The sequence below is a fragment of the Oryctolagus cuniculus genome, chromosome 14 (genome assembly GCF_964237555.1).
Source record: "Oryctolagus cuniculus chromosome 14, mOryCun1.1, whole genome shotgun sequence".
In the NCBI taxonomy this organism is placed as follows: domain Eukaryota; kingdom Metazoa; phylum Chordata; class Mammalia; order Lagomorpha; family Leporidae; genus Oryctolagus; species Oryctolagus cuniculus.
Window position 1 is genome coordinate 19,527,463 of NC_091445.1, and position 20,144 is coordinate 19,547,606.

The 20,144-nt window shown below is 46.2% G+C and overlaps 2 long non-coding RNA genes across 2 annotated transcripts in view; one reads left to right on the forward strand and one right to left on the reverse strand.

Annotated features, from left to right (window-relative positions):
* Window positions 1-1,313: 1,313 nt before the first annotated feature.
* LOC138845143 (uncharacterized) overlaps window positions 1,314-20,144 on the reverse strand; it is a 45,216-nt gene continuing 26,385 nt past the window's right edge. Inside the window, exon 4 of the long non-coding RNA XR_011381936.1 lies at window positions 1,314-1,546. This is a non-coding gene — a long non-coding RNA (uncharacterized lncRNA). The remainder of the gene's footprint in view (window positions 1,547-20,144) is intronic.
* Window positions 13,120-20,144, forward strand: part of LOC138845142 (uncharacterized) — a 43,746-nt gene continuing 36,721 nt past the window's right edge. The window contains exon 1 of the long non-coding RNA XR_011381935.1: window positions 13,120-13,957. This is a non-coding gene — a long non-coding RNA (uncharacterized lncRNA). The remainder of the gene's footprint in view (window positions 13,958-20,144) is intronic.

Below are 20,144 nucleotides of genomic sequence, written 5' to 3' on the forward strand. Positions count from 1 at the left end.
GCCGTGGCCCCCGGGGAAGGCAGTGGAGGATGGCCCAGGTCCTTGGGCCCTGCACCCGCATGGAAAACCAGGAGAAGAACATGGCTTCTGGCTTCAGATTGGCACAGCACATTTGCCGTAGCGGCCACTTGGGGGGTGAACTAATGGAAGGAAGACCTTTCTCTCTGTCTCCCTCTCTTGCTGTCTAACTCTGCCTGTAAAATAAAAAAAAAATTTACCTCCTAGAATATATAAATAGCATCCATGAAAAATTATGTCTGATAAGGAGGGGGTTCGGGTAATTAAAAGCCCAGGATAATTAAATTATGGTCTATAATTAATTAGTACTTTATAATAATTAAATAGCCTTTTCTCCTAATTGAAGCCATGACTTCGAGAGTTGATTATCTGGAAGTAATTTTCTAAGCATTTGTTCTGTCCCTGTTGAAACACGTTTGGGAGGCAGGTGTACGTGGTTGGCTCCATCAGTTAATCAATGCCTGTGTCGCCTGTCACTGGTGAAGAATGACCGGGGACCCTGTAATCTCAAGTTTAGCTAGATGGCAACATCAGCCCACAAGGAAATAAAAATCAAGAACCCTCTGCATATGTAGCAGACAGAGAAGGGTTTGGCCGGTTCACTGCTGGACCAGGTAGACTGGATGGCAAGCATTCTTTCCAAGCTGCTTTTCTTTAGTTTCTTTCTTATTCCCAGCTGAGCTTTATGAATTTGCGTTCAAATAACCTACAGGCATGGCGCGGCACACCAACCCCCAGACTCTGATTTTGCAGGACGGTGAGTGCTGACTCTGTGTTCTGGAAATCTGCCTCTTGACCACTGCAACAGAACAATTTGCTGCAAAAGGCCACTCCAGTGTGGAGGCGCACATGCACAGGCCAGGCCGCTCCAATGTGGGCACAGGTGCAGGCCAGGGGAGCCAAATATTTCAGTCATGGGCTACATGCTGGGGCCCGCAGTGGTGATGGCTCTGGCTGAAAAGGGCGATTCAGGAAAGTCAAGGCGCAGAGGCACAGGGACAAGAGCCAGGGACATGCAAAGGAAGAAGAAGCCAGGACGCTCGAGGGCAAGGACAGTACAGACTGGACAGTGGGTGGGGAAAGCAGGCAGCAAGTCCTCCAGCAACCTTGGGGGAAGGGGAGCGACAATAAACAGGTCCTGCTTGTCATTATGGGGAGGGCGCTAAGGCCTCCCTGGCCCTCAAACAGGTGGCCAGGAAGTCATCCACTCATTCTCATTCATTTGTCCAACAGAGGCTCACTGAAGTCTCTGTGGGGAAAGGTGAGGCAGGATCCATTTCCAACTTCCTCATTCCTTTTATCTTTTTTAAAAGATTTGTTTATTTATTTGAAAGGCAGAGTTACAGAGAGGCAGAGGGAGAAAGAGAGAGAGAGAGATCTTCCATCAGCTGGTTCACTCCTCAAGTGGCCACAACGGCTGGAGCTGGGCTGATCTGAAGCCAGGAGCCTCCTCCAGGTCTCCCATGTGGGTGCAGGAGCCCAAGGACGTGGGCCATCTTCCACTGTTTTCCCAGGCCACAGCAGAGAGCTGGATCAGAAGCAGAGCAGATAGGGCTCAAACTGGTGCCCATATGGGATGCTGGCACTGCAGGAGGTGGCTTTACCCACTATGCCACAGCACCGGCCCCCCACCCACCCGTCGTCTTCTATTATGGTGACCAAGGCCATTGGAGTTCCTCATCTGATGCCACAAGGACAGGGGCTCTGGAATGCTCTGGCCTGAGACCAGGCTACTTCAAAAAATTTGTGGAAAAACGGAGTTAAAAGAAATGAGTAAGTTGTTTGGCTGCAAAAAAAAAAAATGATATCCACATGCAGTTTTTTTTTTACAATATGAATTTTACATGAACTTTTTTTTTAAAGATTTATTTATTTATCTGAAAGTCAGAGTTACACACAGAGAGAAGTAGAAGCACAGAGAGAGAGAGAGAGGTCTTCCATCTGCTGGTTCACTCCCCAGTTGACCTCAATGGCCAGAGCTGTGCCAATCCAAAGCCAGGAGCCAGGAGCTTCTTCCGGGTCTCCCACACAGGTGCAGGGGCCCAAGGACTTGGGCCATCTTCCACTGTTTTCCCAGGCCATAGCAGAGAGCTGGATCGGAAGTGGAGCAGCTGGGTCTTGAACCGGTGCCCATATGGGATGCCGGTGCTGCAGGCAGCAGCTTTACCCGCTACACCACAGTGCCGCCCTCCATGAACTTTCTGAAGTCTCCTCAGATACCCAGGAGTGTGGAATCCGGCAGAGATAACATCAATGAATAATATGGCTTTTGTGAGAAGGGGTGCCAACAAGAATGAATGCTGACTTGAGACCAGGGCCCTGCTTCAACTGCCCCTATCGGTGTGTAACACAAAGCCTGCTCAACACCACCTATAGAAAAATAAACCCTGAAGGAGAAACATAGAATCCTAGAATCAGCTGAGGAATGCTTGCTTTAAATTTTTTTTTTATGATACTGAATTTTTAAAGCCAGCTCTCCATCACTGGATGGATTTGGGATTCAAGATAGAAGTCAGTTATAGAAAAAAGTTAATATGATTTTTCCATATCTAGGTTTGTGGCCTCAAAAGTTATGTTTTACAACCAGCACTGTGGTGTAGTAGGCTAAGCCTCCACCTGCAGCACTGCCATCCCTTGTTTGAGTCCCAGCTGCTCCTCTTCAGATCCAGCTCTCTGCTATGGCCTGGGAAAGCAGTGGAAGATGGCCCAAGTGCTTGGGCCCCTGCACCCACGTGGGAGACCTGGAAGAAGCTCCTGGCTCCTGGCTTCAGATCTGCCCAGCTCTGGCTGTTGCAGCCATTTAGTGAGTGAACCAGCAGATGGAAGACCTCTCTCTCTGTTTCTCCCTCTCTGTCTATAACTCTACTCTCAAATAAATAAATAATATAAAAAGGAAAAGTTACGTTCTTAGGTTTGGATTAGAAGAAATATTGGAAAGAAAAAAAATCCATTCTCAAAATGTCCTAGTTAAAACTTAAGGACAGGATGTAATGCCACTATTTAACAATAACACAAATAGTGTCATATTTCCATAAATGTAAAGTTTTCCTGCTTTTGAAAGAACAGTGTATATTTTAGATGCAAAGTCTCATATTCAAGTCTGACAGTTAAACTTTTCAGAAAATTATCTTACAAGCTCATAGTTTTTAATTTGGTTTCTCAATGTTCAGATGGTAATGTGAACAGAAATGGTGACTCAATTACTTTCAAATGAAGTACCCTGATGAACAGATTCATTTTCTCCTGACAGGGGATTATTATTGCCTTAAATTTAATCTCAGTTCTGCGCATGCTGCAGGAATTCTCACAACTAAACTATTTTAAATTGTCTTAACTTACGATTCATCCACCATGAAAAATGAAGGTATTGACCCCACAGTAAAGTGGACTGACATAGTGCAGATTGTAGATGACTGTACAGTTGGTTTTGTAAAGATATTTTCTTAAAACATTTCTCTTAGGTGGTTGGAAAGCGTGCTCCTTGATGCATTTCAGGGGCCGGGTTGTGAGACTGAGCTGAGCAGACAGGGTGTGTCCAGATCAGTTCTTTCAACAGATACAGAGTAGGGTAGGTAAGGGGTCAAGGCCAGAGGCTCTGCCAAAACAAAGTGCAAGTCAGCCTTCAACCCTGGAAGTCTTCCGAGGAAGGAAGGGCCAAGCAGTTCTCTAAGTACAGGACCTTAGTGGCCTCTGGCCCCAGGGGAGAGGCTGTTTGCTCTCTGCTCTAGTCCAAAACAACCCATGGGCCAAACAGACTTCAGGATCTAGACTGTGGCGAAATAGATCAGAAGTTTGTAAGTAAACACGCACATCGGAGGCCAAGACAGAGAAACTGAACTGGCCTTAGCCTCACACCCATGAAGCATATACACCCTACAGGAGCAGGCATTCAGTGCACAAGCTGAGGCACCACTTGGGACACCTGCATCACAGTGCCTGGGTTCGAGTCCTGACTCCACTTCCAGCTCCAGCTTCCTGCTAATGCACACTCTGGCTCAAGTGGTTGGTACCTTAACAACCATGTGGGAAACTTGATAGAGTTCCTGGCTCTTGGCTTTGGCCTGGCTCAGCCCCAGCTGTTGCAGGCAAAAGGGGAGTCAAACAGAGGGTGGGGAGATCTTTCTCTCTTTCTGTCTCACTCTCCACTTTGCAAATAAATATTTTTTAAATTTATTTAATTTCTTTGAAAAGCATGTGACAGAGAGAGGGAGAGACAGAAAGAGAAAGCAATCTTCCATCTACTGGTTCACTCCCCAAACAGCTGGAAGCCAGGAGCCAGGACTCTGTCCAGGTCTCCTATGTGGGTGACAGAGGTCCAAGCACTTCGGCCATCTTCCACTGCCTTCCCAGGCACATTAGCAGGAAGCTGGATCAGAAGTGGAATAGCCAAGACGTGAACTGTCACTCATATGGTATGTGGCATGGCAGGCAGCTTAAACCACTGTGTCATAATGCCTGCCACCTGCCGCCAAATCATTTTTTATTAAAAGAATATGTACAGTACATGGTTTGGAAAAGCACTCCCGAAGTCAGCATCAGTGCCTTGTCTATGTATCTCTAATCAGAAGTGAGTGCACACACATGTCAGAAACTGGGAGGTGTGAAGGTGCTTCCTAGCTAACAGCCACAGCTACAAGCAGCATGGTTCAGTGAACACATCTTCCCCCAACAAGCCTCTGGGTAATACGGGTTGTATTCATTCACAGTATACACAAGGTACAAACCGAGCAGAGCACAACTCCTTCCCCACACTGGCCAGTAGAGGGTGTGAACTTGGAACTCACCGTGACCTGTGGCTTTAGAAAGACCATCCTCCCCATGTACTACTTTAAACCTTGGTTGGTGAGCTGAGCACCTAAGGTACGAGGATATGGTTCTACATTTCTGAAATCAACCTACTTGAATGCACCTGGATACACCTAAGCGTTCTAAGAAATAAAGCAAGACAGTGCAGGCTCTTAATAATGGTAGCAATTGCAATTGTATAGGAGAGTGCAATGTACATTCGCGGGGTGGATAAAAGCTGGGTTTGAGAGACACCACCTCAGTGGAAGCAATCTGGGATCATAGCAGTTTATAACTCAGTTCTGAGTCTGATACTTTGGCTCAACCCTTGCACTCCGATCACTGAAGGCCAATGTTGTCAATGAGCCCTGAGAACCCTTGTTTTTTATTTGAACCTCTGCTGTTCAGGTGTCAAATACAGGCATCTCACAATAACACCACTGATGTGTTCCTGGAGAATCACACATTTTGCAAAAATTGCACACTAAAAATAACAAGGCCTACGGAGATAATATTATTCAGGGCAGAATGTTCAAAACTCAATGCTTCTTTGAAATCAGCACTGTTACACCACTAATTAGGATCCTGGTGAGAAATTGTACTCGCGTGTTTAAACTTCATGGACATTTGCTATAGAATTTCAGTCATTCCAACTAGTTATTCCTTTTGCCATGGAGTCCAGCTTCCTTCCTCCAGCAATGAACGTCCTTGGAGACAGTTTTATGGAAATCAGCTCAATCAAAATTTAAAACACAATGCCCGGGTACTCTCATTTATCATTAATTTTTCTTTTGATGTGAAGGAAATACCTCCAGGCTTGTTTATCACCAGTTGGAACCCCCAGAGAGCTTAACATAACAAAAACTCCAGCAGTTCTTGAAGCCACTAAACAAGTCACATTTCTGCAGGATACAGAGCATTTATCTGGAAGTTTTAATCTGCTGTAAGTAGGTTGTTCTGTTTGTGAGGCAGTGTGGCTGCATGAATCTACACAACTTCTACTGCTCCACTAACCTCTTGTCCCATTTACCCACCACACAGGAGTTGATGAGTGCTAAAGAGACACACACTGTGGAAGAACAGACTGGATGTTTGCATTTTCATTATGATGACCCGAATCATAACTATGACACTCACCATCAAGCCCCATTTCCTGTAGAAAAACTACTTCCAATCAGTAATAAGAAATGTTCTAAATGATTAAGATGTGGGAAAGTTGAACAGATATCCGAAGCAATTGAGTTGTAAGAATGTAAACAATTCTGTCAAAACTATACTGTCACAGGACACGTATGTCTCTCCTGCTTGAGACAACTGTGCACAAGCAAGGCCTTGGAGGAAGAAAAGAAACCCTCAGCCCAGTAACCCTCCCTGTGGGGCTTCCCTACTGATTGCAAAGCAACCCATGATTTTAGGGCAATCTGTGACTTACAGAAACCAAGCAATTTGCTCCCCACACCAGAATGGGTGACGACATTTTTCCAAGGTTGCCTCACTACCAGACGCAGTTGCAGCAGAGTTTGGCCACCCTTGGAACATTTCCAGGTCTCTCCTAATTACCTTACCGCTCAAGTAAGGCAAGATCTGCTTTCACAGTCCAGGGAACCTCAGTCCCAGCACAGCTCCTGTGAGGCCTTGTAGGTAAAGTGGGTAGAAGCATACAGGAGGAGGGGCAGGCATTTGGCAGAGTGGTTAAGCCTCCACCTGGGACATCTGTATTCTCTATTGCAGTGCCTGGGTTTGAGTCTAGCTCTGCTTCATAATACACACCCTGGGAGACAAGGGGCGATGGCTCAAGCAGCTGAGTTCTTGCCATCACATGGGAGACCCCGAGAGAGTGACTGAGTTCTTGGCTTCCAGCTTCAACCTGGCCTGGCCCCAGCCATTGCAAGCACTTGGGGAGTGATTCAGCACATGGGAGATATGCCTCTCACTCAGTCTCTTTCAAATAAATACAATTAATAATTTTATTTATTTATTTTAAAGATTTATTTATTTATTTGAAAGTCAGTGTTACACAGAGAGAGGAGAGACAGAGAGAGAGGTCTGCCATCCCATGGTTCACTCCCCAGTTGGCTGCAAAGGCCAGAGCTGTGCTGATCCAAAGTCAGGAGCCAGGAGCCCCCTCGGGGTCTCCCACGCAGGTGCAGGGGCCTCAAGGACTTGGGCCATCTTCTACTGCTTTCCCAGGCCATAGCAGAGACCTGGATGGGAAGTGCAGCAGCCGAGACTCAAACCAGCGCCCACAAGGGATACCGGCACAACAGGCAGTGGCTTAACCTGCTACGCCACAGCGCCGGTCCCCAATTAATAATCTTAAACATTAAAAAAGATACAGGGGAGGTAACTTTTGATTCTTTTAAAAGTTGTGCAAATACATACATGTACACAGTATGTATTTTCCTTCTCGAATATAAACATATCACCTGTGACTTATTTTTCTTAAGATTTATTTATTTACTTGAAATTCAAAGTTTCAGAGAGAGGAGGAGAAAAAGAGAGAGATCTTTTGTCCTCTGGTTCACTCCCCAGATGTCTGCAATGGCCGGCCAGAACTGGGCTGGTCCAGAAGCCAGGAGCCTCCTCCAGGCCTCCCACGTGGGTGTAGGGGCCCAAGCACTTGGGCCATCCTCTGCTGCTTTCCCAGGCACATTAGCAGGGAGTTGGATCAGAAGTGGAGCAGCCAAGACTTGAACTAGGTGGTGACTTAACCTAGGTTGTGACTTGTCTGTCTCCCTTTATGCCCACCTCCTCTCACTTTCCTTGAACCCCAGAGCTGGACTGAAAAACAGGACAGCCAAGTAGTTCCCCAGGTCACCAACCATTGATGAGTGTCAAAACCAGGGCTAATCCTGAGCAGGTGTGCACCAGGGGAGCTGTCCCAAGTTTCTCACATGTTGAAACACTTCTGTGCTATTTCCCTGAGCCCCACAGTGTCTACTCCATCATCCTGGTCTCCCTAGCTCCTCCTCTGAGACTTCCTTACTCCACTGTGGACTTCATCTACCAGAAGCAAGCTGTGACCTAACTGGGTGTCCTGCTCTTGCCCTGCACTAAGGTGGCAGCCATGCAACTGGCCTGTGGTACATGCACAGTACGGATGATCAAGTATTTTCCATACTACCCTTAGCTCAGACCTCGTTGCAAATGTCATGTTATGGGGGACATTTCATTTGCTGCAACCTTCGTCCAGGAAACCACTGCATGGACTTGGGAGTGACAATGTCGAGATGTTTGCATCGGGAGTTGAGGTAGGACATGGAGAAGCAAGTTCAGGAGACTATCTGAGAAGAGTGGGTCTGTTCCCCAGCAGTGTGGGGGACCACTGTGTACGGCTGCAGCTGTCCCTGGGATGACAGAGGAGGGTCTCCTCTTCCTGCTAATGATCACGTTTTGAAATATGCTCGAAGAATGTCAGTTTGAAGAGAGAAATTATGAGCCATTCTGTGCATTTTTTTTTTTTTTTACTTATTTGAAAGGCAGTTAGAGAGAGAGAGAGAGAGAGAGAGAGATTTTCTATTTGCTGATTCACTCCCCAAATGGCTCCAATGGCTAGGGCTGGGCCAGACTGAAGCCAGGAGCCAGGAGCTCCTTCCAGATCTCTCAGATGGGTGGTAGGAACCCAAGTACTTGAGCCATCTTCTGCTGCTTTCCCAGGCACATTAGCAGGAAGCTGGATTGGAAATGGAGCAGCCAGGAGATGAACTGGTGTCCATAGGGGATACGGGTGACACAGGCAGTGGCTTTACCCACTATGCCACAACACTAGCCCCTTATTTGATGTTTCTCTCTACTAAAAGTGACTGCCTTAAGGAAAGAACTTCATCTTGCGATGAGTTTATTCTCAGCATTAGCACAAGGTCTTACTCATAGGAAACTGTCAGGTTTTTTTGTGAAAGGAAGTGTGATACAAATTACAGAAACAGGCAAATCTTCCAACACAACCCTGTGAAGCCATGTATCATGCTCGCTCCCTCTGCACAGAAGAGGATCCAGAGCACGGAGAAATGAGTCACTTCCTCAAGGTTATGCCACCAAGAAGTCCAAGTGTGAGGCTCCCCTCCAGGCAGCCCTTTCCAGTTGCTCAGAGGTCTATGCCTCCTGATTCTGAGTTAGGAGCGAAACCCCAGCAATCACAAAGTACTGTTTACCACTGCTTCAGAGTGACCTTAAATTTGAAAGTCACAGATTGGGGGAGAAAACATGTTGTAGGGACTGGCACTGCAGTGCAGTGGGTTAAGACACAGCTGCATCCCACATCAGAGTTCCAGTTTGCGTCCAGGCTGGCTGCCCCACTTTCAATCCAGCTTCCTGGCAGCTTTGTGGGAAACGAGGGTGGAATTCTAGACTCCTGGATTTGGCCTTGCCCAACACCGGCCTTGCAGTCACTTGGGGAGTTAATCAGTAGAAAGATCTCCCTCTCTCTGTCACTCTGCCTTTCAAATAGATAGAGATAGAGATAGAAATAGAGATGGATAATAGATAGATAAATATTTTTAAAAACATATTTTATATTTCAGTGACTTTAGTCCCTGATTCTACGTATGTCCAGGTCTAGAGAGAAGAGCCTGGGAGGCAGGGTAGTGGGTAAGGGAGAAAATAAATGGAATTGGAAAGGAAACACCAACACTCACATCCAAAGAAAAAAGCCAAGGTCAAGTTCCCAAGGTGGGTTCACAGCAGGCCATTCAGCAAGGGTGGAAGGAGGTGGGAAGGTGAGTGAGCCAGAGCAGGAAACAGCAGGTTGGAGGGACAAAGAAGCTCAACTGTCCTCCACCAAAGTGGTTCTGCAGATGAGTAACTGGGGGAGATAATTCTGCATCTGATTAGTTTTTTTGCAGCGAACACTGAGCCATGCTAACAACTGTAAACCTCTGCTTCAGTTTGCTGTACCTAAATCACCTTGAACTGATGACCTGACAGCCAAGGACAGCCACTCGACCTGGGGATTTAAGCCACAGAACACTGAGTGTTTCTCGGAGTTGCCTCTGAATGTTAAGTCTGAGAGACAGTGCTTTCCTCCAGTCGTGGAGTCCTGGAGTGCATCAAGCCCTGCCTTGCCAGCATCGCCCTGTTGCAGGTGCTGCCTGGACGGAGTAAGGACACAGTGACTACGGCTAATATTCCAGACCCAGAAGAGAAGAGCAGCGAGGGAATAAAAGTGAGAAAGCAAAGGATACCTGAGGAGGCTGGCAAGGTGTTTTCATCATCTCTAACCTCCCCTGTGTCCCGGGTTCACACCCACAGATCAGCATCAACAAGCCTGGCCTGGAACATTGTGCCTTCAAAATGTGTTGGTTGCTGTGCCTCCAAGTGCAAAAGGTGAAACTCGCCGGTTCTTGCTCTCTCATGCTCCCTCCTCCTTCCACCCTTGCTCAGTGACCTGCTGAGAACACATCCTGGGGACTTGACCTTGGCTTTATGCTTGGGATGTGACTGTTGGTAATTTTCTCTCTGGTTCTTTTTATTTTCTTCCTTACCCCACTACCCTGGTCCCCTGGGTTCTATCCTATAAGCCTGGACATGCAATGTGCAGACTCAGGACTAGATCAGCCCCAGTGCTACACACACACACACACACACACACACCACGGAGCAGACCTGTTTATTCCTCTCTGTCCACCAAGTGACTTGCACTGATCCCATCTCTTAGGCAGTTGATGATGTTTGCTGGGTTGAGTTGCAAGCCCAGCAGGAATGTTCTTGTGCCTGGTAGGCTGCTCCTGGGGCTTTCCACTGGGACAAAAAGTCATTCAGAGAAACAGGGCACTGGGACAGCAGGGGTCCCTCTCCCAGCTCTACATGGCCAATGTCTCTCTCCCGCTACTGCGTGCTGAGCCTAGGGAACAGTTCTTCCAGCCAGGGTGCTGCTTCAGGCTCCTGAGCTGTTGGTCCTGGGACACCAGACTGGCTGAAGCAAAGAGGTATGTTTTCCTCTGTGGATTCCCTACTTGAATCTTTCCAGGGACACTCAGTGTCCTGCCTGCTGCACAGTAATGTGGAGAAAGCCCTGGACAGATGGGACACCTACGCCTTGCTATTTCTCCCAGGCCTGTTAAGATTCCAGCAAGCAGGACCAGCATTGTGGCACAGCAGGTTAAGCTGATGCCTGTGATAGTAACATCCCATATGAGAGCCGGTTCAAGTCCTGGCTGCTCTCCCTCCGATCCAGCTCTCTACGAATGTGCCTGGGAAAACAGCAGAAGCTGGCCTAAGAGTTTGCACCCCTGCACTCAGGTAGGAGACCAAGGTGGAATTCCTGGCTCCTGGCTTCAGCCTCGCCCAGTACTGGCCATCACAGACGTTTGGGGAGTGAACCAGCAGATGGAAAAGCAAGCTCGCTTGCGCTCTCTCTCTCTCTCTCTCTCTCTCTTTCTCTCTAAGTCTGCATTTCAAATAAATAAATAAATCTTTTTTAAAAAGACTCCAGAAAGTCATTTAAACTCATTGAGCTTCCATTTTCTCATCTGTAAAGAGATAAGGCCTCCCATAATTTATGTGCTAAATTGTCCTAAGGGCCCATGACATAATCCAGGTGAAAGTGCTTTGTCAACTGTTCAGCAAACCAAGTAGTGTTTGTGGTGTTCTTAGCTTTGCCTGGCTGCTATGACTCTGTTGACCTGAGCCAGAAGGTCAAGTGGGCTGTGTGAATGCTTGGCAGGATTTTCACATGCGAAATTTGAAACAGGGTCCAACTGATATAGAAGATATTATCTCTCCTGAGTATTTGCTGGACTGTAGTTTGACAGCTGTGTGTATGTTTTTTTAAATCATTTATTTGAAAGGCAGAGAGTCAGAAGAGGGGGTGGGAGAGAGAGATTTTCAGTCTGCTAGTTCACTTCCCAAATGCCCACAAAAGCTGGGTTAAGCCAGAAACCCAGAACTCAGTATGGTCTCCCATGTGGGTATCAGGGACACAAGTACTTGAGCTATATTACCTGCTACCTCTGAGGGTGCACATTAACAGAAATCTGGATAGGAAGTGGAGGTGGGAGCAAAATCCAGGCACTCCAAAATGGGAGCTGGGTGTCCCAAGTGGTGACTTAACTGCTACGTCAAATACCCTTCCCTGGCAGTTGTGATTTGGACACAGAATGTGTTCCATTACACGATTAATACCCTACTGAGACAAAGTGCATCCCTGTAAATGAATTATCTACCCATCTGGCAGGGTTTCACACATCCAAATCGTAATTTAGGCCTGTGTTATTGGTGCTGGGGGTTTGGGTCTTAAATCTGGACTTACAGAGCAGTAATAGCCTTATATTCATTTGACAGATTTATTGAGCAATTACTGTGTGCTAAGCACATTGTATTGGTTACTGAGATTTGGCACTGAACAAAACAGACACAGCCCCTTCCCTTATGACGCAATAGCCTAATAATAATCTAGTCTAAGGAGGTCAAGGAAGGTTTCCCTGAGTGAGAGGCAGTTTATGGAAGACTTGCAGAAGGTTTAGCTAGAATCTGGGGAGGGGAAAGAGGAGGTGGAAGAGTTTATGGACATTTGCTGGTTGGTTATCACCTTACATGATTGTCTAACAAGTTTAGTCTCACAGCCCCAAGCACACCAGACTCAAATTCCCAGTCTGCTCTGCTAATCCAATGCGCAAATGTGCAGCTTTGACTCACAAGTGTGCCACACGGGTAAACAGCCTTTGTAGAAAGCTTATTTTTTAAAAGAAATTGTGTAAGCACAAGCCTCTAACTCTGGAGGAAGGCAGTCATTGCACACGTGTGGTAAAACGATGTCTGCCATATAGCAAATACTCCATACATCGCAGCCCTGGTTATCTTCTACATTCAAGCATAAGAGACACAGTCTGATTTGGATGGAGTAGAGACCAAGGTTTACAGACACAAGTGGTCTTCAGAAAGTTCACGGAAATGCAGATCATGAAACAGCTGTGCATTAATCTCAAAAAACAAATTTTGGACCAAAATAAACTTATCGTTGAACGCTGTTTTCCATGACCCTGTTGGAGTACTCTTGTATTGCATAAAGATATAAAGGTAACAGAGGAACTAAAATAAAAGCATTAAGAATCTGGCATCAGATGGGGAAATGGAGGAGAGTAGAAATGAACTACCCCTTCTTCCTTCAAAGCAGAGTCAGTGGGGCCTATTTTTTTTTTTTATTTTATTTTACAGGTAGAGTTATAGACAGTGAGAGAGAGAGAGACAAAGAGAAAGGTCTTCCCTCCGTTGGTTCACTCCCCAAATGGCCGCCACGGCCAGCGCTGCGCCAATCCAAAGCCAGGAGCCAGGTGCCTCTTCCTGGTCTCCCATGCAGGTGCAGGGGCCCAAGGACTTGGGCCATCCTCCACTGCTTTCCCGGGCCACAGCAGAGAGCTGGACTGGAAGAGGAGCAACTGGGACCAGAACCTGGTGCCCATATATGATGCCGGTGCCACAGGCGAAGGATTAACCAAGTGAGCCCCCAGTGGGACCTATTTTAATGTGCAATAACTCAAAATATTTAGAATTATAGCAATAACTATCAGAAAACAAGACAAAAACCCAGAAAGGCATACAAATGATTGCTTCTAAGAAGTGTGACTCAAAGTAGGAAGGGCAGGGAGAGATTCTGCCACTGTCGCTGGTAACTTTCCTGTTTGATTTGCCCACCAGTACATGTAGTACTGTGATTGGCTGGTGGCGGGTACATCCACACATGCAGTCAGCTGTACGTAAGCTCAGGATGCTTTGGGCAAGAGCTCTCGGCCTCCCTGGCAGCACCTGGCGCAGCACTTTGCCAATAATGATACACATGGCGAAGTTTGCTTAGTGAACCATGTCACCACTCTCATTTGTATTTAAGTAAGGGTTATTTGGCACAGTTACCTTCCAGAGTAGTAAGATTGCCTCATTATTAACACAGTAGTTGAGATGAATGCTATTTAATTTATGCCACAGACTCATGTGTCTCTGTGTTTTTCCTGAGATTGCAAACAGGAACTTCCTCATCCCCTAAAAGGAACGTCCCATGTTCTGAGCATGCCAAAGAGACTGACTGGTGCATTGGAAATGACATATTGCTCAATATGGATAAGTGGCAGTGGTTACTTTGCTACCTTGTTGTGTGCACCAGGTTGATACAAACTACACAGAAACATTCCATCAGAGGACACCAAGAACTCCTGTTTTAGCTAAGGTAAAAAGTTTTCAAGTTATTTTTTCATAAGAAAATTGTAAAGCAAAATGGTAAGAGTCCACTGATTACCCAAGAGACATCTAATCCCTTGGAGGGGTATAAAAACATGCTCTCCTATCATCTGCACCACAGCTGATGGTTAAAGGCAGACCTCTGGAACATGCAAGTTCAACAGTAATGTCCTTAGAATATTGGAAACACTTGATAGGTTCAACAAGGGAACAGTACCATTTTTCCTTCTCAATGACTCATATTTGTATAAATTAAAACCAGATTTATTTCATCAGAGGTCCAATTTATAGAAATATGTATGTCTGAGGCCGGTGCTGTGGCGTAATGGGTAAAACTGCCACCTGCAGCACTGGCATCCCATATGGATGCTGGTTCAAATCCCAGATGCTCCACTTCTGATAGAGCTCCCTGCTAGTGTGCCTGAGAGTGTCCTTGGGCCTCTGCATCCACAGGGGAGACCCAGATGAAGCTCTTGGATCTGGCCTGGCCCAGTCGTGGCCATTGTGGCTATTTGGGGAGTGAAACAGATGATGGAAGATTCCTTTCTGTCTCTGTCTCTCTCTGTCTCTCTCTTTCTGCTGATACCTCTCCTTCTCTGTAACTCTTTCAAAAAATAAATAAATCTTTCAAAAAATGTAACAAAAGAAAGATGTATGTTCAATGGTGTCTTATTGATAGCTATCTGCAAATGTAAGCTATTAATTTGAAAATCATTTGGGAACTGAGCAGAGAGCTGCAAACACTAAGGATTAAAACATATTACATATTTTAGTTCTTCGCCTTCTGTGTGTTATTTATTTATTTATTTATTTATTTGAAAGAATGAGTTATAGAGAGAGGCAGAGACAGTGAGAGAGGTCTTCCATCCACTGTTTCATTCCCCAGATGGCCACAATGGCTGGAGCTGAACCGATCTGAAGCCAGGGGCCAGGAGCTTCTTCTGGGTCTCCCACGTGAGTGCAGGGGCCCAAGGACTTTGGCCAACTTCCACTGCTTTCCCAAGTGCATTAGTAGGGAGCTGGATTGGAAGTGGAGCAGCCAGGACTTGAACCAGTGCCCAAATGGGATGTCATGCTGTAGGCCCTGGCTTTCACCCACTGCACCAGCTCCCTGTGTGCCTTCTGTTTGGAACTATTTTTATGGTCTTTTAGTCAAAAATTAACAAGCACAACTGAAATGGTGGGATACAGTCTCTGACAAAATCCTGGGTTCTTTATCCTCAAACTGAATTGTGTGGTTTCTCCTGTCTTCCTACGTCTTCTTCTAAACAAATGAAAAGTGGAGGGGCCGGCGCCGTGGCTTACTTGGTTAATCCTCTGTCTGCGGCACCAGAATCCCATATGGGCCCTGAGTTCTATCCCGGTTGTTCCTCTTCCAGTCCAGCTCTCTGCTGTGGCCTGGGAAGGCAGTGGAGGATGGCCCAGGTCCTTGGGCCCTGCACCCACATGGGAGACCAGGAGGAAACACCTGGCTCCTGGCTTTGGATCGGCGCAGCACCAGCTGTAGTGGCCATTTGGGGAGTGAACCAACGGAAGGAAGGCCTTTCTCTCTGTCTCTCTCTCTCACTGTCTATAACTCTGTCAAATTAAAAAAAAAAAAAAAGTGAAAAGTGGAAAAGGTGTCTGAATATTCCTACAGACACAAGGAAATCACTCAAAATCTTCACCTTGTAGCAAATTATCTATTTTTAAAATGTGATTAAAGTACCCAACCTTGATGGATTTGGAGGGAGGTCCACCTCCCCCATTTCTGAAGACCCCACTGATACAACGAAATCTGATGGCAAAAGTCAGAGTTCCAGGAAATACTTGCATGGGTATTTATCCAACAGCTCCTCTGGTGGGAAAAAAGGCTCTTTCTTTGTAGAATTTGCTGATTTCCCTGGTGTTAAAACTCCCTGGCCGGCACCACGGCTCACTAGGCTAATCCTCCACCTTGTGGCGCCAGCACACCGGGTTCTAGTCCCGGTCAGGGCGCCGGATTCTGTCCCGGTTGCCCCTCTTCCAGGCCAGCTCTCTGCTGTGGCCAGGGAGTGCAGTGGAGGATGGCCCAAGTACTTGGGCCCTGCACCCCATGGGAGACCAGGATAAGTACCTGGCTCCTGCCATCGGATCAGTGCGGTGCGCCGGCCGCGGCGGCCATTGGAGGGTGAACCAACGGCACAGGAAGACCTTTCTCTCTGTCTCTCTCTCTCACTGTCCACTCTGCCTGTCAAATAATAATAAAAAAATTAAAAAAAAAAAAAACTCCCTGTGACCAACTTCAGGCTCCCAACTGGAAGTCACTGACCCAAGCATTAGGAAGAGATGCGTACAATCTGCACTCCCCTGGCACGGAAGCCATCCCCACTCTGTGACCCCACAGTGGAAAGCAATGTTACTTCTTTTTTATTTTTAACACTTTTATTTAATGAATACAAATTTCATAGGTACAGTTTAAGGAATATAGCGGTTCTTCCCCCCACCCTCCCATCCCCACTCCTGTTCCACCTTCTACTCCCTCTCCCATCCCATTCTTCATTAAGATTCATTTTTAATTAACTTTATATACTGAAGAGCAACGCTATATTAAGTAAATATTTCAACAGTTTGCACCCACACATACACACATGTATAAAGTACTGTCTGAAGACAAGTTTTACCGTTAATTTTCATACTACAACTCATTAAGGACAGAGGTCCTACATGGGGAGTTAGTGCATAGTGACTCCTGTTGTTGATTTACCAATTAACACTCTTATTTATGACACATCAGTGATCACCTGAGGCTCTTGCCACGAGCTGCCAAGGCTATGGAAGCCTTTTAATGACCACAGACTCTGTCAGTGTTTAGACAGTGCCATAAGCAAAGTGGAAGTTTTCTCCTCCCTTCAGAGAAAAGTATATCCTTCTTTGATGGTCCCTTCTTTCCACTGGGGTCTCACTCACAGGGATCCTTCATGTAGGATATTTTTTGCCACAGTGTCTTGGCTTTCCATGCCTGAAATGCTCTCATGGGCTTTTCAGCCACATCCAAGGGCTGATTCTGAGGTCAGAGTGTTACTTAAAGCAATTGTCATTCTATGAGTCTGCTGTAAATGAGTGTTCAAGTGAACATATAGATAGGATTAAGTGTTAGCATCAAGTGCCTGGTAATAATAATAGACATAATTAAAAAGGAAGGAATGTCCAATGTGGGAAGCAATGTTACTTCTGAGGCTGGTGATTGAAGGTAGAGATAAAAGTCAATGCAGATTCAAGGGCAGGAAGTGGAGACCTCAATACTGAGAGTGTGTGGGATGGCTTCTACATTAGAGCAGCCGTCTGGAAAACACGGTGCACTTTACCCTTCAGTAAAGCACCACTTCCTCAGCTTAGCCTTAGGCTCCCTTTGTGGGGGGATTTTGACCAAGGCCACACACATGTCTCTTTCTCTCTTTTTAAAAGATGTATTTGGGGCCAGTACTATGGTATAGTAGGTAAAACATCTGTTTGTGGTTCCGGCAGCCCATATGGGCACCAGTTCGAGTCCTGGCTGCTTCATTTCCCATCCAACTCTCTGCTTATGGCCCGAGAAAGCAGTAGAAGATGGCCCAAGTGCTTGGGCCGCTGACCCAAAAGAAGCTCCTGGCTCCTGACTTCAGATCTGCCCAGCTCAGGCTGTTGTGACCATTTGGAGAGGGAACCAGTGGGTGGAAGACCTTTCTCTCTGTCTCTTTCTCCTTGCCTGTAATTTTATCTCTCAAATAAATTAATGAAATCTTCTCCCCTATAAATGTATTCATTTATTTGAAAAGCAGTGTGTGTTTGTGAGAGAGAGAGAGACAGAGACAGAGAGGGAGGGAGGGAGGGAGAGAGAGAAAGAAAAGAAAGAAAGAAAAGAAAAGAAAGAGAGAGAGAAAGAGAGAGAGAAAGAGAAAAGAGATATTTTGACTTCTAGTTCACTCCCCAAATGGCCGTATCAACCAGGTCTTGGCCAGGCCAAAGCCAGGACCTCCATCCGAGTCTCCCACATTAACATCAGGGGCTCAAGCACTTGAAACATCTTCTGCTGCTTTCCCAGGTGCATTAGCAGGGAGCTGGATCAGAAGTGGAGCAGCCAGGACTTAAACAGGGCTCTGATATGAGATGCTGCTGTCACAGTCAGTGCCACAACACCACCCCACCTCATTTAATTCTCTCAACAACCACGTGGGGTCTGTACTAGGATTTTTTTAACTTTATTTCAAACTTGGAGGGAAGCACTTCTACCCTAAGCCCATATAGCCATTAAGGAATGGAGCTGCGACATAGAGAGAGGCAGTTCTATTTAAAATCCTTACCTGGGATGGACATTTGGCCTAGCAGTTAAGATACAGCTTGAGATGCTTGCATCCTGCATCCTAACACCTGGATTTGAAGCCCAGCTCTGCTCCTGGTCCCAGCTTCCTGCTAATATGTACCCTGGGAGGCAGCAGGTGATGGCTCGGGGGTTGGGTCTCTGCCACCCACCTGGACCAAGTTGCCAGCTCCCAGTTTCCCTCTCCCACCTCCCCTGTCATTGTGGACATTTGGGGAGAGTATCAGCACGTGGGGGATAGTGTTGCCGGGTGCTCAAACAGAAAGACAAGACACTGAGACTTTTAGCAGGAAGCAGCTATATTCATGCCATCATGAGGCCCAGTTGGATTCACATCCTAAAGATTGAGCCCAGAGCAAAGTGGGAATTGCCTCCTCTTGTACTATCTTGGTTTCCTTGTCTCCCTTATATGGTTACATGCACTGTGATTGGGTACTTTAAGGCCATAGGGTCACTATAAGCTTGCTATAAGGTTGCACATGCATGTATAGTTACTGGTTAGGGTACAATGCCCTTTTGTTGTCCTGGGAGGGCCCTTAACTTTCCCTTTTGAAAGTCCTTACCGCAATAGGAGCTCTGTCTCTGTGTCTCTGCCTCTCTAATAATAATAATAAACCCTAAGTCCCTAACCTAGACTAACATTCTCACATTTTAGTGTATATCCAAATCAGTTGGAGGGCCTGTTAAAATACAGATTCCTAGGCCCCACTGCAGAGTTTCTGATTAATTCAGTGTGGAATGAGCTGAGAATTTGCATCTCAGGTGCCGGGGATGCTGGGAGGTGGGGAGCCCCACACTTTGAGAACCACTGCCCTAGGCTACAGAACAGCATAGTTATTCAATCAAGTCGGTTTAGTGATGGAACCAGGTGAGTTCAGATCCCCAGACCTCAACTTCATATATCAGATACCCCAGTTGACCTGTGTTTCTGATTGTCACAGGTCTGGGTTGTGAATTTGAGAAATGCAATGCACAACCCAGACCTATGATAATGTATCTAAAGGTATATTTTTGCATTTTGGATCATGTGATTTGCCATAGGATATATAAGGATACTTCAGAAAGTATGGGGAAATTAAATTAAAAGATAAGCTTATTTTGCTACAAAAGAAATATTGAAAGCCATGCTGTTTTTTCATAATAGGCATTTTCCATGAGTTTTTTGAAGACTTCTCATGGGCATGGATTTTACACTTTTTGCATTAAAATAAACTTTCCTTTGAAGTCTATTTTCCACAACCTGTTTGAAGAGGGTCAGCTCTACAAATGATTTTCTGCAGTTACAGTTATTACCACTAGATGACGCTCCTGCTGCTTTTGCTTTCTTTTCTCAAGAGAATTCATTGCTGGGCCACCAGATGACACTGATGGGAATTAAAATTTTGTAAATAGGGCTACTAAAAGTTGCTTTGTTCTGAGGATGGGGCGACCAGTCTTATGTTATAAATTCCAGTAAAACTCAGAGAGATGAGTGTTAATGTGCACACAAGTGGCCTGGGGCTGTAATCTGTGACTTGTCTATCTGATCACTGCTCACCATCACCCTACGTACTGTACTACCCGTGTTGGCTTCAGGAAGGTACGAAGACAGGTACATATGAGAGGACACCAGAGGAGAAAGAACCGCTGCTTCCTCATAGGTAAAAGGTGCTCATTGAACTTGAACCTACTCTCAAAAGCACAGTCATGAGCCTACCCCATTTATTTAGTTCACGGATTGATTGGAGGACAGCATGTGGGTCTGGAATTTCTATAGGGTGGAAGGTCCTGCCCCACACGTCAGAACTGAAGGAGAGGGGGAGGGTTGGTTGGGGAAGGTGGAGTGTCAGCGCAGTGAACACAATCCAGCCGTCTGCCC